This window comes from Bidens hawaiensis, unplaced genomic scaffold, assembly GCF_021521415.1.
Source record: "Bidens hawaiensis isolate Kalapana, Puna unplaced genomic scaffold, B.hawaiensis_p1.1 tig00023795_1, whole genome shotgun sequence".
Classification (NCBI taxonomy): Eukaryota; Viridiplantae; Streptophyta; class Magnoliopsida; order Asterales; family Asteraceae; genus Bidens; species Bidens hawaiensis.
The window spans coordinates 333,056-348,315 of NW_027493737.1; the positions used below are offsets into that span (position 1 = coordinate 333,056).

General features: G+C 35.4%; 2 pseudogenes across 2 annotated transcripts; one reads left to right on the top strand and one right to left on the bottom strand.

Moving 5' to 3' along the window:
- Positions 1-3,799: 3,799 nt before the first annotated feature.
- Positions 3,800-6,163, bottom strand: LOC143568063 (4-hydroxyphenylpyruvate dioxygenase pseudogene; annotated as a pseudogene). Its single transcript, XR_013141516.1, has 2 exons — positions 5,060-6,163; positions 3,800-4,079 (listed from the first exon to the last, which is right to left on the bottom strand). The product of XR_013141516.1 is annotated as a 4-hydroxyphenylpyruvate dioxygenase pseudogene (transcript).
- A 7,475-nt stretch (positions 6,164-13,638) lies between these two features.
- Positions 13,639-15,255, top strand: LOC143568064 (putative phospholipid:diacylglycerol acyltransferase 2 pseudogene; annotated as a pseudogene). Its single transcript, XR_013141517.1, has 3 exons — positions 13,639-14,042; positions 14,844-15,066; positions 15,169-15,255. The product of XR_013141517.1 is annotated as a putative phospholipid:diacylglycerol acyltransferase 2 pseudogene (transcript).
- Positions 15,256-15,260: the final 5 nt, after the last annotated feature.

Consider the following 15,260-nt stretch of genomic DNA (forward strand, 5'->3'; position numbering starts at 1 on the left):
AACACGGGCAAGGGCATGCTCGTGTTCGTTCATTTAACTTTAAATGAGCAAATATTTATGTTCATGTTAGTTCGTTAAAAAAATGAACACGTTAGTGTTCGTTTGCTTAAAATTCAAACGAACAGTTCACGAACGTAACAGGAAAAAGATAAACGAGCATATATGAACAAATGTAAATGAACATAACACAACGGAACAAATATAAAACCATTAACTAGATTGATGAATTAATTAAGCAGATGACTCATCCAGATCATATTTAATTATTTTCTATTAATTTGTAAACGGACATAAATAAGCGAACATAAATGAAAGAACAAAACATGTATTCATGTTGGTTCGTTTAATCAAATAAACAAAACAAATTTGTTAATGTTTTGACGAAAAGTTCAGTGGTTCGTTTACAGGTGAATCGAAGCTAATAACTGACATGAAGACAAAAAGACAAGGGTAATGATAGTGTCGAACACGTTGTGTGCAATAACCAAGAGAGAAAGTGTGGATCCATGGTGCTTTCGGCTTGTATATTCGAATAACATTCCATCTTTAATCTTTTACCTTTGCTTTTCAATGATCCGATTCAAAGTACAGCATTTATTTGCTTACAGATTATGTGTTTACCGGCTTTAAATTTAAAATTGAATTCCACGAGCCCCTGTTACTGATCATCATATGTATATGTGACTCAGTTTTTCTGCCGCCCACGTGGACGCCATCAACAAGGACCAGGCTCGATTACGTCGGAACCGGCTGACCCAAAGCTTTTGTAGAACAGAACAACTGTATAGTATTATACAATGTGTGTTCCCTTCGCGCGTTGTGTGTGAGGAACAGGCTCAAGTTTTTTAAATGTAAATATACAAGCATCTCATGATGATTATCACTTTGTTACAAAATAATAAAAAAGCTTATCTAAGCATAAGAAAACCTTGGCTGGTATCGATTCGGCTCATTATGATATCGACGTGGTACCGCACTCACTATACAGCTTGCAATACAAAAAATATATATTCTATTGCGAATACAATTTCGTTTTCAACGAACTTATATACTTTATTGATACATCTTCATTTAGCGGTGCGACATAGATAAAATAAACATGTCGTAACGACATATTAAAAAATCTAATAAAACTTTGTATGGTGGTCATTAAAAAAATGGTATATTGGTTTTTAATGGTCCCAACTATTGTATTTTGGTCACTGATGGTCCCAATTAATGAATTGGCTACTGATGGTCCCAACTTTTAAAGTATTTGTTCCTAATGCTCCACGACTAACACAATCCTAACGCCGTTAGTTTCAGGTTGTCGGGAAAACGTTTTTTGCCGGAAAATTCAAATTTGTTGCCGGAAAACACCGTCAATTGACTCACCGCTAGCCAACTACCACCACTTGAGCACCATCAATCGATTCCGACGATGGTTCTAAGGTTTCTGGCGACCTCAATAATTGGGCTTTTACTAGAAAAAAGGTTCCTAAAGGTCCGATACGAAGTTACCAAGATGTTTGGGACGAAAATGTTGAGTTTACGGGAAAAAAATTGAGTTTTCCGACCAAAACCGTTTTTCCGGCGACCTGAAACTAACGGCGTTAGGATTCTGTTAGTCGCGGACCGTTAGAAACAAATACTTTAAAAGTTTGGACCATTAGTAGCCAATTCATTGGTTGAAACCAACAGTGACTAAAAGACAATAGTTTAGATCATTAAAAACCAATATGCCTAAAAAAATCAGTAACTTATTAAACCATAAATATTTAGGGGCAAAATTGCAAAGTAAACTAATTTTAGCAAAAGAAATTATTTGGAATTAAATTAAAACGGTTTAGAGCTTTTTAGAGGGCTAAATATGAAAAAACTTAAAAAATTAACCGACTAAAAAACAAAAGCTTACACTTTATGATAGCTTTTAGATTTCCTTTAATATATATGGTATAATATAATATGTTCTTCAAGTTGCTCAAGCAGAATGAGGATTTTTTTAGGTGTATGAAAGTGTTTCTCTTTAAAATATGTTATTTTATATGTAATTTATTTTTAAAATTTAGTTATTAATCAAAATTTTGAGTATTTTCTACAATGAATGTCATTGGCATGTTACTATATTTCATCTATGTCGTAAAAAGTTTTTATTTGACGTTATGACCCTGCTTCACTTTTATGACCAAATAATATTAACAACAAAAAAGAGTGACAATTAGTAACCCAGATACATAACTTGAAACTGGTCCAAACTAGGCATATTTAAGATTATTCTATTCAAATCTTCAATTCTCGGGCTTAGTGTGGGTAAATTCGATTCGATCCCGTCCAACTTCTATCCGATGCACACCACTAGTAAACAATATTAAAAACCTATATTTTTCACTTGTGTTATTTATCGATGAATAATACGTACTAGACTCCCTTGTGATAGGTGTTTGTGGAGATGAGTTTGGATCAAATACAAATTAAATTATCATTCTAACTGTGAGAACCCAGTAATGTAATTATATATATATAACATAGTGTAATTATAGTGTATTGTAATTACAACATAGTGTAATTACACTACGATATAATTATATATACATTATATTGCTTTACAATGTAATTACATAATTACACCACTTGATTCTCATAGTTAGCATGTTAAATTAATTTGCACGTTATTGACGTTAACTTTCCCCTTGTGGAGATATGGGACATGCTAAAAAATTTGTAGGATATGACATTTTTCTGTAGAGTTTCTTTTCGGGGCCTTAGATTCTTCTGCATATAGATGGACTTTGTTTGTGATTTTCATGTATTTATGTATGTCTACATGTGTTCTATGGTGTTATATGTGTTTCTATTTTACTATGTCATTCTTTCACAATTTGATTTGTTATTGGTACATGCACGTTCGTTTGTTGCCTGCTTTAAAATAGAGGATCTTTCTAGAAGCAGTCTCTTTATTTATATGGATAGAGGTAAAGTTTGCATACATACTACTCTTTCAGGACCCTATCAATAGCTTTTTGACTATTTATGAGATTTATTGGGTATGATGGTTTGTTGTTGTTTCTTACATGCTACCTCCGTCTTACATATTTGTATCTTTTTAATGGCCCGTTGACTCAACAATTATTTTCATATCATATACTTAATCGAAGTGCAACATATAAACTTTTGCTTCTAATTTGTTCTCATGTAATGGTTTTAAATCTTGACTGGATTACGAAAATATGGTTCACACGATCTGATGAAGTATTAATCGAGTGAGATCATAATTTGACTCAAATAGAAATTAACTCAAATGGATGCTATTATGTTACTTACCCCCAATAGTTGTATGATTATAATATTTAATTTTCATAAAAAAATATTATAGCTTATTGGGAAAGGTGAGCGGAGTATACAATCTTACCTGATCCAGTCATGATTGAGGAGCCATACTGAAGCCAGCAAGGCTTTCCATACTGGTTGATGGTGTTTGTGCTACAGGTGTGCTTTTTTGTCCCGTTTAAAGATACGTTATAAAAAAACACAGAAAGTTTTTTTTTTTATCAAGAAAAAATATTCAGGAAACGAACTGCATACATGGTTTATGAAGGGGCAGCCAAATTTTTTAAGCTTAAAACAAATTCAATATGAACTTTTATGTAAATAGATAAGCTAAGACCATCCGCGCCAGCTTGTAAAGTTCAAGCTTTTCCCTTGAGCATTAGCGTCGAGCTAACTAAAGTACAATACCAGCCGAAACACAGACAGCACCATAATCATGAGATATGTATGTTCATAACGACGACGTGTTACATATCTTATTGTGAAGTTGATATCATATATATTCAAGATCTGTTTCTACAGAATCCACAGATTCATTATACAATATATATAACAGAATCCACAGATTCATTATACAATATATATGAGATATTAAAATCATGCAGTAGCAGTAGCAGTAGCAGTGGTGGCTCTCATACTCTTCAATAGATTTAAAAAGCTCTGAGAAGTTTCCTTTGCCAAATCCTCCACACCCTGCCTTCTGCTGCACCTTTCCTTCATCATCTTTCATCATACACCCCACTCTTTGAATTATCTCTATGAATATTGTTGGCCTGTACATACCAATTTACCACATTTATCATTTCATCGATGTATTGTTAACACGCTTACTTTGATTTCCATATAATAGAGGTCTCTAATGTATCAGTATGAACACAACTTCTACTACTTTCTGTTAGGGTTCGAGTCGCTCGTGAGCTACTTGAGATCGGCTAACTAAAAACTCCATTCCAGCCGAGCCCGAGCTTTTATTGAGGCTTCTTTGGCAAATAACCTCGAGCCGGGCTTCACTAAACGAGTCTTTTACTTATATAACTTTTATTTAAGATGCTAAATAATATTAATGTAATAGTTATTATTATTTTGTATAAAACTAAGATAAATAATTAAATATATATTATGATATCACAAAAATTATGAAACTACCCATGAGCAGCGCTCAAGCTTGAAAAACTACTCCCGAGCTTAGCTCAAGTTTGAGAAACTACTCACAAGCCGAGTTTGAGCTTTAGAAGTAGAGCTCTAAACAACTAAACAAGCAGAGCTCGAACTTTAGAAATATAGCTCTAAACGAGCCGAGCTCAAGCTCTAGAAATATAGTTCAAAACGATCCGAGCTCAACTGCATTTTACTTAGTTCTACTAGGGAGGTTTGAGTTTTCAGCAACTGTTCCCTCGGTCAACAAAAAATATGATAATTATGACACCAGGAATCAGATGATCCATTTCAAAACACAAATCCAAACGCCTCAACGTCTTATCTTTTACCATCTGTTTTTCTTTTATGAAAGAGTTTCGTGCATTTATGCTTCAACAGAGTTTAAAGAAACATGTAATACAATCCTAGCTAGCAAATTTCAATAGAGTTTAAAAAAAACATATAATACAATGTTAGGTAGCAGGACGACTTCAAGATTAAACATATGCTATGCTCATTGCTACAACCCTAACCCGATTTCGATAATTTCATGGTGATTCAAGCAAGATGCTAAGGCCAAACAATTAAAAGAACATAATGCTAAAAATCGGCATACCTGTCACCCACGGGCTTAGTAAAAATGTGAAGCAGAGTCCCCTGATCATCTCTATCCACCAATATCCCCAATTCCTCACACTCCTTTATCTGCTCATCACTCAAAACATCCCCCGCCCGATTCTTCAAATTCCGATAATAAGAGGCGACGGCATAAACTCAAAACCCCCAACCCCACTCCGCTTCCTCATCTCCCGCAATGTCCTAAATATATCCTCACTCGCCAACGCCAAATGCTGCACTCCCGCACCCTCATTATGCTCCAAATGTCTGTATCTGACTCTTCCTCTTCGTCCCGTACACCGGCTCATTCATCGGTATCAAAACCTCCTCGCTATTACACGCCAAAACCACCGAATTCAGCCCTTAGCTTCCGCAGTAAATTCAGCAAACTCGTGAAACCCAGTGAATGATTTGACATATTCTACAGCCGGAGCAAGCTCCGGGACGTTCCCGACCGCGTGATCGAGCCTGCGGATACCGTAATCAAGGTCCGGAAACGACGACGTCGTTTCGACAGGTTCAAACCCCGGTAAAAACGTTAAATTAGTCTCAATATTGGGGGTTTTGTAACTAACGTAACGCAAAACGACGTCGCCGTAGAGTACCTCAGACAATACGGTGACGTCATCGTTAAGAGTCACCGGAGCAAACGAGGGTTTGGCGCCGTTAGCAACACTAACGGCGAAGGCAGTCTCGGCGTCCTCGACTTCAACGGCGATTGCACGGACGGCGAGTCCGTGCTTGCCGGTGAAGTCACGGCAGGCGGTGTGGGAGAAGGAGGGTATGGAACTGGAGCTGGAACTGATTGAAAGTGAATAAGGTGCGGTGAAGAGGAAGTTGAGGTGGCCGGAGCGGATGAGGTATGAGGCGTGGACGGAGTTGCCGGTGGATAAGTCGGATTTGAGGATGATGGGCATGCCGAGGCCCCAGGAGAAGCGGCGGGAGGTGTTGGTGGCGTCGGAGCACCAGAAGTCGACGTGGTGGAAACGTTTGACGGTGAATTTGTCGGACTTGGGGTTGGTACGGATGAAGTTTTTGAAGCCGACGAGCTTGAAGGCTGGTTGTTGTTCTCCGGTGAAGGTGTTAGCTTCCGTGCCCATTTTGGTTTGGTTTGGTTTGGTTTGGTTTGTAGGTGTGTGTGTGGTTGTTATATAGAATAGAATAGAAGGGGTTAATTATATTAGTTGGAATAGAACACGGAAGTGTGGGTGATTGGGCTTGTGAGATGGGAAAGGATGACGTTTACACGTGGGAGTGTTTATCTTAATCCACAAACTAGACTATTAAAACATGTTTTCTTTTTCTTCCTAATTAATCATATTATTATCCGAAATATAAAGAGTGACCAGCCGGGTTTTGACAGGCAACGGCCGACCGGGAAACAAGTAAACGAAGACGAACTCAAATCTCAAAAGTTTGAATCTCATCCTTGCGGATCTTGACATGAAAGATGGAGTCGGAGAAAGAGGAACTCTTAAGATTATGTGTTACGCACTTACGAAGCATAGTTAGTTAAGTAAAAATGTTGTCACGTGAGTCACGTACCAGGCATTATTAACTAGTCCATTAAACTTGTGTAGTGGAGGGGCTTTAACTAAGCAACGCCCCAACTAATTGTTCAACTTTCTAGTATATTGCATCTTAATTACGTAATTTAACAAGTAGTTGCATAGTCCACACTTTGGGCCCAAAATGCTTGTTTGACGTAAATGCCTTGCACATGAAAAAAATCCACAAGCTGAGGCCCAAAATAGAAAGAGCGAACAGTCCGACAGATGTTTATATGTGGTCCTTGTCACTCTAGGGCTGTTCACGAGCCAAGCCGAACCGAGCGAAGGCTTGTTCATTGCTTGGCTCGTTTACAACCGAACCAAACCGAACGGCTGAAATTCAAACCGTGCGAAAAACGAAACGAGTCAAAATCGAATCGAGCGATATTCGAGCATTATTTATTTCTTTTTTATTTTAAAAAATTTCAATAAGAAAAAAGTTTGAAGGTTGTAAATAATATATTTTGTAAACAAATTAGTAATTTTTAGACAAACGTACAATAAGTTGTAAATTTTTAGGAGAAAAAAGTTTGAAGTGAGATATAATGAACATGTAAACAAAACTTTAGTATTCTGTAAACTTGAATCGAACTAATAAAATTATAAAATTGACGGAATATGAAAATTTTAAAAGGGTATTAAAAATTGTATACTTATATTTTATGCGTGTTGTCTATTTATTTATATATTTGTTCATATATAATTATATATAAAATAAAGTAAAAACATTCGAGCCGAACCGAATCGAACCAAACAAACTTTTACTTGTTGCTAGGCTCGTTTACGAATGTCAGGCCCAAAAATTTGGGGCCCAAAGTATATAGAAAATATAGTACAATACTGAAATGCTAAAATATACTACAATTAATAGTCAATACTATTAGTATTATTTGATTAAAATGCTGCAAGGACAATAATAATTTCGAGACTAAATTACATTGTGGTTTATTTGGTAGGATCACTTTTTGGATTATATGTATAACTATGAGAAAATTACGAATTCAAGCCCATGTGTTTGAAAATTTATAATGCGGCATGTTACAAATAATTATGTTAGATATATATCTTACAGGCGTGTTTATCCAACAAATAATCCATGAAAACCCCATTGATGTTAATAGAAGAAAATGTGTGTGTGGTGTGTGTGTGGCCCGTGTGGGTGGGTGGGGGGGGGGGGTTGAGTTATTGGTGGGGTAGGACTCAAATGGCATTTCCTTAATTTATTTATGTTTATAACAACCTTTAGATCATAATCACACTACCAACTCTAATTAGGAATTGAATCATGTACATAATTGTTGATACCTGCACTACCAAACTACTTGTGCATAAGTCCTGCCATCACCACTTTAGTGGTTATGAGATTTTTCTTAAGGTTATCTTCTAGAGGATCTCATGTTTGCATCTTGACTCATGTGCGCACTTTAAAACATGGGCAACATCATTGTAAGAAGGACTCAAACTTAGGTAATAAATATGACAAGTGTTACAATCTTTTAGGAGAAACACCGCTGTCTAATTTAATCGCAATAATGTGAGATGATTTACATGTTATAAATCAAGTTCATTAAATCAGTAGCTAAAAATCAGGAAGAAATTAAACATAGCTACATGAAGCTCAGCCTACCAAGTCAAAATGCACCCACAATCCTTTTAATACACTCAACTCATCCTAATTACATTATGTTGCTCGTCCAATAAACCATGCACCGAAGTCGTTCATTGTATACTAAAGATTAATTTCTTACCTATATATGCAAGCTATAATTATAGTCTCATTAGCCCGTACGTTATGAATATCATGAGTGGCGACAGGGGGAATATCATGAGTGGGGGTGGGTTGGGTTTGGGGGGGGGGGGGGTATTTTATATTTGTTATTATCTTTTATAGGGTAATAAATATTTTATTTTTTTAATTATAAAAGGGTATTTTGAACATTTTATAAAAACTTAACAGAAGTTTTAGATAGAGTTAACGATTTGGATGTTATTGGCAAGAAAGTGGAAACCTTGATGGTGTAGATGCAAAAAATAAACTTGTTGATCAAATCTCAGGGATGATTTTGGCACTTTAATCGAAAATTAAATTTAGGGTTACACTATTCACATTGTATAATCTTTTAATATTTTTTAAAAGCGGTTGCGAGTAAAGCGGAGAGAAAAAATAATGATAGGTGTATCAAAAATATTAATAAATTGAGCAGGATAATAAAAATGCAATGATTTTTATTGTAATTATATGGATATACATAGAGAACGGGCTGAATAGACATTCTTCCTGTTTGGAACTGTAAAAATGGTAGATTTCGTCTTGGTTGTCATTCATCTCATATTGTCATGGATGAACAGATATCCTTCCTATTTGGAACAGAGTGACACGCAGCGGAAATACAAACACATAATCAAGCACACACGATAAACACGCAATAAAAAAATATAAATATGACACGAAACTTTTAACGTTGTTTGATCCCGGTGAGGGACCTAGATCCATGGGCTACAACTAAGTTATTTAATAAATCTAGGATTAACAACTTAACTAACAAGAAATAAATATAGGCCCGGGCCTTTGTTCTCTTGTCGCCAATTTCAGTCGAATCCAAATCCGGTTCAAAGCCTTTTCAAATCCTAACACTTTCTAGTTCCCAGCTAAATTTTATCAAATTTAGATAAGTTTAGATTTTTGGGCGTACTGATAAGATTTATAAATATGAAATAAATGATGTTCTTCCATATATAAATTATTGGTTTAGGCTAAATGTACCTCATTTCTTGCTAAGTGTCACACCCCATACCCTATATCCTAGGAGGAAAGCCTGTGAACATCAAGTGGTGGTATCGGTGATTATTATTAAAATATTTAGCAGCGGAATATTTCATCAGGACCGTAGTTAGGAAAATTGATCAGAGTTATAAAAACACCATGATTCTTATTTCATAAACTAGGAATAAAACCCATTTTTATACAAATATAAGTTTTATAGGGATAAACCCTAATTTACAAAACACATTTCTTTATTCTTGTGACAAGCCACTTATTTAAGCTGGAAGCTCGTATTCATCATTCCTATGTCTCTAACAAGTCACATGAAACATGTTTAAAAATATTTGACCAACAAGAAATACTGATGAGTTCATTTATTTTTAAATTACACATTTTAGAGTTAAGGCATTAAGCTGTTTTTACATCTGTCTGCTTACAAATTACCGAAAGGTATTTGTCACTCGACCGTATCTATGACTGTGGTCATATTACTTATTAGCTAACACTTGTCCATTAAGTAACGTGCAATAGCCCATTAAGCAAGCCTTGTATGCAAAACCCCACAATATCAGTAGTAATCATCCCGTAAGTCTATAGAGACTTAATCACTTTAATGCAATTAAAATCCTTTGGAATATTTTGAAAGCATTTGGATTATCTGTCATGAGTCTAATAAGTTTAAAATCATCATGATAGTATTGAAAAACCAGTTGTCTCACGCAAATGTGAGTTGTACAAAAATTCGAATGCCTCACCTTGTAAGTTTATAATTAACGAGCTTCCCGGTATTAAGCAACTAGGTTAAACACAACGTAGTGTATCTAGATTAGTATAAACCCAATAATCATAACGATAATCACGGGATTAGAAACTTTGCACGATGGCACAATGTCTTACCTTGTTCAGGCAGAGCTTTTGGATTCGTGTATATAAGCTTCTTTCGATCGAAGAAGGTATCGTTACGACTACTCGGGTATTATACCAACACTCCTTCTCTTATATATAAGAAATATAGATAGAGAGAGAGCGGAAATTGGGACGAAGAGTGAATGTCCCAATTCCAACCTATTTATAGCTGATTTTTGGAACCGGTCGCCTATCGCGACGGACACAAACAAAGGTCGTCGCGTAGCGCGACGAGCCTATAGCCCTGTCGAGTCAGACCTAACGAGGCCACATGGCATGCAACATGTCCTGTCAACGTAACCTTCACATCATGTATCGCTATGGGTTACTTAAGGATCCATTGCGTAGCGCGATAGCCGCAATAGTTTCTAGATAATTACACGTCATCACGTATCGCGATGAGGCGCATCTAAATTCGTCGTGTAGCGCGATGGGAGGATATTTTAAAATTTTAATTTTCCACAAAAATACTAAGATAGCCCTTCAGCGGCTCGCAACGATGCAAGCGTGCGAATGCACCATCAAAGCGCCCATCGCACTTCGCCCGTGCCCATGCCTGAGCCCTGTGCGCATCAGGAATCCGCACCCTCCGCTAGGACCACTGAGCGTGTCTTGTCATACAAGAATATTTTCATATGCGCTCTCTTTCTTATAAAGAGCTTACAAATTTTGTAATCTAGCGATGTGGGACAAGAACTCACTTTCTTATTTATACCGAGGTGGAAGTATTTCATTTTCCTTTATCCACCAATGTGAGATGAAACCAATGTTTTAAAAACCGGTATTTTATGCGTACCGGATTTGACTAAAAAATGGTACAACCGGTTGAAACGGGTTGTACCGGAAGGTTCAACCGGGTTGTATAGTTTACCCTATAATTTTATATAAATGCAACTTTAACTCAAATATAACCCAAAAATATACGATTCCATTATAAAATATAATCCAAGAATTAATCCATATTCTAAAATGATACAAAAATACTTGTTTTTGAAACAAAATTCTTTTAAAATAAAGGTACACAATAGATTTATGACATCAAAATATTGTATGCATGTATGTTAAATAACTCAAAATACTTAGACTCTAAATGATGTTTTTTCCATCTAAAAGAGTAACATCATCACAAGAGCATCATATGTTCATAATAAATCATGAATAAACCATTAATAAATATCTTTATTGAGCATGAGTATCTTAATTATAGACTATTAATAAATCAGTTTTTCTTGTTATTGATCAACGATCAAGCATACAAAATTATTATAATGGGAATGATGGAATCTCAATTGTAATGCTCTATCATTGATCGATCAAGCATGCAAATATAATTACTAAACAAGGATTTAGAATTTTATCTTGGATTTTGCTCTATCAGTTGATTGTAATGGGAGATGGAATCGTTGTTTACTCTTCTAACTATAATCCTTATGTTGGCTAGGTTAACAGTTAAAAAAAAATGGGCCGCAAGCCCGCAACACAGCAGCTAAAAAATATTGGGCTAAAACCGGTTTGATGGTTCAAACCGGTATTTTGAAAAAAACCGGCGGTTCAAAGATCTAGTAAACCACCCAATAAAACCGGGCTTAAAATACCGGGCATCCATACAAAATCCGGTAATACCGGTTGAACCGGCTGGTTCATACCGGTTTTTAAAACACTGGATGAAACTCACTTCTTTTTATTTTCCTTTATTTTTTTCTTTTGCTTATTTTATGGTCTGTTATACTAAGCATGCCCCTTCTAAATTAACTTTCATTTCCTATAACGTTTTTAGCTGGCATATTAGTCCTTCTAAGACTTTTTTTTTTATTCTATGCTTCTCTTAACATATCAAATGAAAAACCATTAAGTTTTATTTTTATTTTATAGTTTTTTTATTACTAAATTTATTATTTTTATTACTTTATTATCTTATTAAAAGTTCTTTTACTTTTATGTAATAAAATTACTTTTAACAACAAATCTCCATGTTTACCTTGTACTTGCAGGATTTTGAACACACAACATTACCACTAGACGTATGTATTAAAGAAAATTTGTAGTTATTGTGTGTATGTAAACATTAATAATAATATTAATAATGGTATTAATTTTGATAATATTGTTAATAATAATAGAAGAAGACAAAAACAAAATAAAGAAATAAAACTTAATATTTTTATTTGATACAGTGAAAAATATTGAAGAAAGAATATGTAAGTAGAAATGTTAAAAGGAATATAAGAATTAATCTGAAAATTTAAAGGGAGTACATCTAATAAAAATAGTATTAAGAGATGTACGTTTAACAACACCTATAAATTATGTTAAAATAGTTGAATTTGTAAAATTGTTAGACCATGTGTAGTGGTATGTGATAAACCCCATAGCGCTCCGCACGCCACCTCTGAGATGCCATAGGCATTTTTTTTCTTGCTCCAGCGCCTCCAGGCGCTATGTAGATGGTGCCCATGGGCCATGGTGTGTGTATATGGTTAAATACGAGTAATGATGTTATGATGGGTTATGCCACTATATTTTTTTGTTATAACCCTTTTTTTGCTAATGTGACTGACACGTGTCACGTAATGCCCTGCAAAAAGGATTATGACTACGCGTCATCTTATGAGTAAAGGAAAATGAGTAGTTGTGCAATGGAGGGTTGAGAGGTAAAGTTAGTTTAGGTGTATGAAATTAAAGGCGTTCAAAAGAAATGAGTAGTTGTACTTTTGCCTGATGGCCACCCATAACCAAATTTTATCATTATGTTTTACGGTTTTACCATTATATATCTTTTAACCTATTTAACCTTGCACATATTTAACCCAAGTAAATTCTTGCCTCTCCATGCCACACACCTTGTAAGATCCGGAAACAGAGAATAATCTAAAAGATTATAGACAAACATTAAACGAAACTTAAATTATATTTTTTAGATATTTATAAATTGCCACATAGAAAGAATAGATGAATTATTGATTAGCGTGCCCTTAAAACACACACACCTGGGGAAACACACATACTTCTTTTCCCTATGTGTGTAAGAACCTCATTGGCACTATGTTTACGTGTCTTGTTCTTAAAACCATCGAATGTAGCATTTGGTCCTCTTTTCTGTTCTTCCTGAAATGTCAGAAATAACACACACATTCTGTCTTATATTTTCTGTGGGTGTTACAAGATTATACGGTGAAATGTTACCCATTTTTGCAAAGGTGTCTTTGTCATAAGAAAGCTGTGTAATGCCAATGCATGCATATGTTGACAATGAGATCATCATTTATTTCCTCCTATCTAACACATGTACTCAACCCCTTCTCATAAATTTGAATATTTCAATCTTTATGTTTCAGTTTGTAATTGTAAATTCCAATCATGACTTCAGTTCTTCGGTTCCGAAAGCCATGTTCGAACGAGCCGGCATTGAGAAGCTATGAATCAACCAAAGTGATTAAAAAACATGAAGGAGAAAGTAAGAGAATTGAAAGACAAAGGTGGGGGTGTGTGAATTCGTGTTGTTGGTTCATAGGGTGTATGTGTTCGATGTGGTGGGTGTTGTTGTTTTTGTACAATTGCTGGCCGGTGAGCCTGGGGGCCCTTAAAGGACCAGAACCACCGGGTGTGCGGTTAAAGAATGAAGGGTTAACCGCGGTGCACCCAGTGGTTCTGGTCCCGGGGATGATCACGGGTGGGCTTGAGCTTTGGGAAGGAAGGCCGTGTTCACGAGGGCTTTTTCGGAAACGACTTTGGGGAGGTAGCTTTGCTGAAGCCGTGAAGAGGTTTGTTTGACCGTAATTTGACCTTCAATCTTCGTCGGAAAAACCAACACTTTTTTGTTTTTTTATTTTCTTGAACGGCAAAACCAACGTTTTTTTTTTTATAAAATTCATGAAGCGTTAAAATCGTTGACAAGTAGCAATTTTAAAAGAGAAAATCACGAAGCATATGCCACAAGATGTTATAAAAATAGTATTATAAGAATGAAATTTAGTCCTTAAAATCTTTGAATAATACTAAGTTAAATCTATAATAGCATAATGCGTGTAAAGCGCCGGCTGAATTCTGGCATACGGCTAAAGTTTAGTCGCTAGCTGAAACCAGCTGGAGCTTTTCGCTGCCTGACGCTTTTTACAAGTGTCATGCAATTATTGGTTTATTTTATTTATGAATTCATTATACTTTTCAAAAAATTTTGTGCCGGATAAATTTCAATCTTAAAATACTAAGGGGGTGTTTGGTTTAGCTTTCACATTTTGCTTTTATGCTTATTTGATTTTTATAAAGCAAAAGGTGTTTAGCAAAGTCTCGCCGGAAGCTTTAAAATTGAGCTTTTTAAAAATGTTTTTTGTTTTTTAAAAATCAAATAATCAAATAAAAAGCTCACCCAGACCTCCCCTAAAAGTCAATCGCTATTTTTGCAAAGTGCTATGTGAAAATGTCTACTTTTGTACTTTTCCCATGTTAAAATTACTATTTATAAACCATTAAATATTTGGCAACATACAACAACATATCTCAGGTAATAAATGGCAGTGTTAGTTGATAAGTTATTTGTGTACATAATAATGTGTTTGTTTTAGGCCATTGTGTTGGTTTGAACATTTGTCACTGGACAATGAAACCGGGCTTGACCCGCCGGGCATTCGGGTCAGGCCAATTCCTGGACTTGTTGGAGCTGACTATTTTGTCACTGGCTATTTTGTTTGGGCTGTGCTCATTGAGAATTTGGCTAGTATTGGTTATGAAGGCAAAAATATGTATTTAGCTACTTATGACTGGAGGCTTTCCTTTCAAAACACAGAGGTAAGTACTTCAATATTAATATTTCTCTTCTTGTTTCTTATGCTTAATCATATATTCATATTACTATATCATGCTCACTTCATTATTAATTTACATACCTAGATAAGGGATCGATCACTTAGTCGATTAAAGCTCAACATCGAGCTAATGTATGCAACCAACGGTAACAAGAAAGTGGTGGTCGTCCCACATTC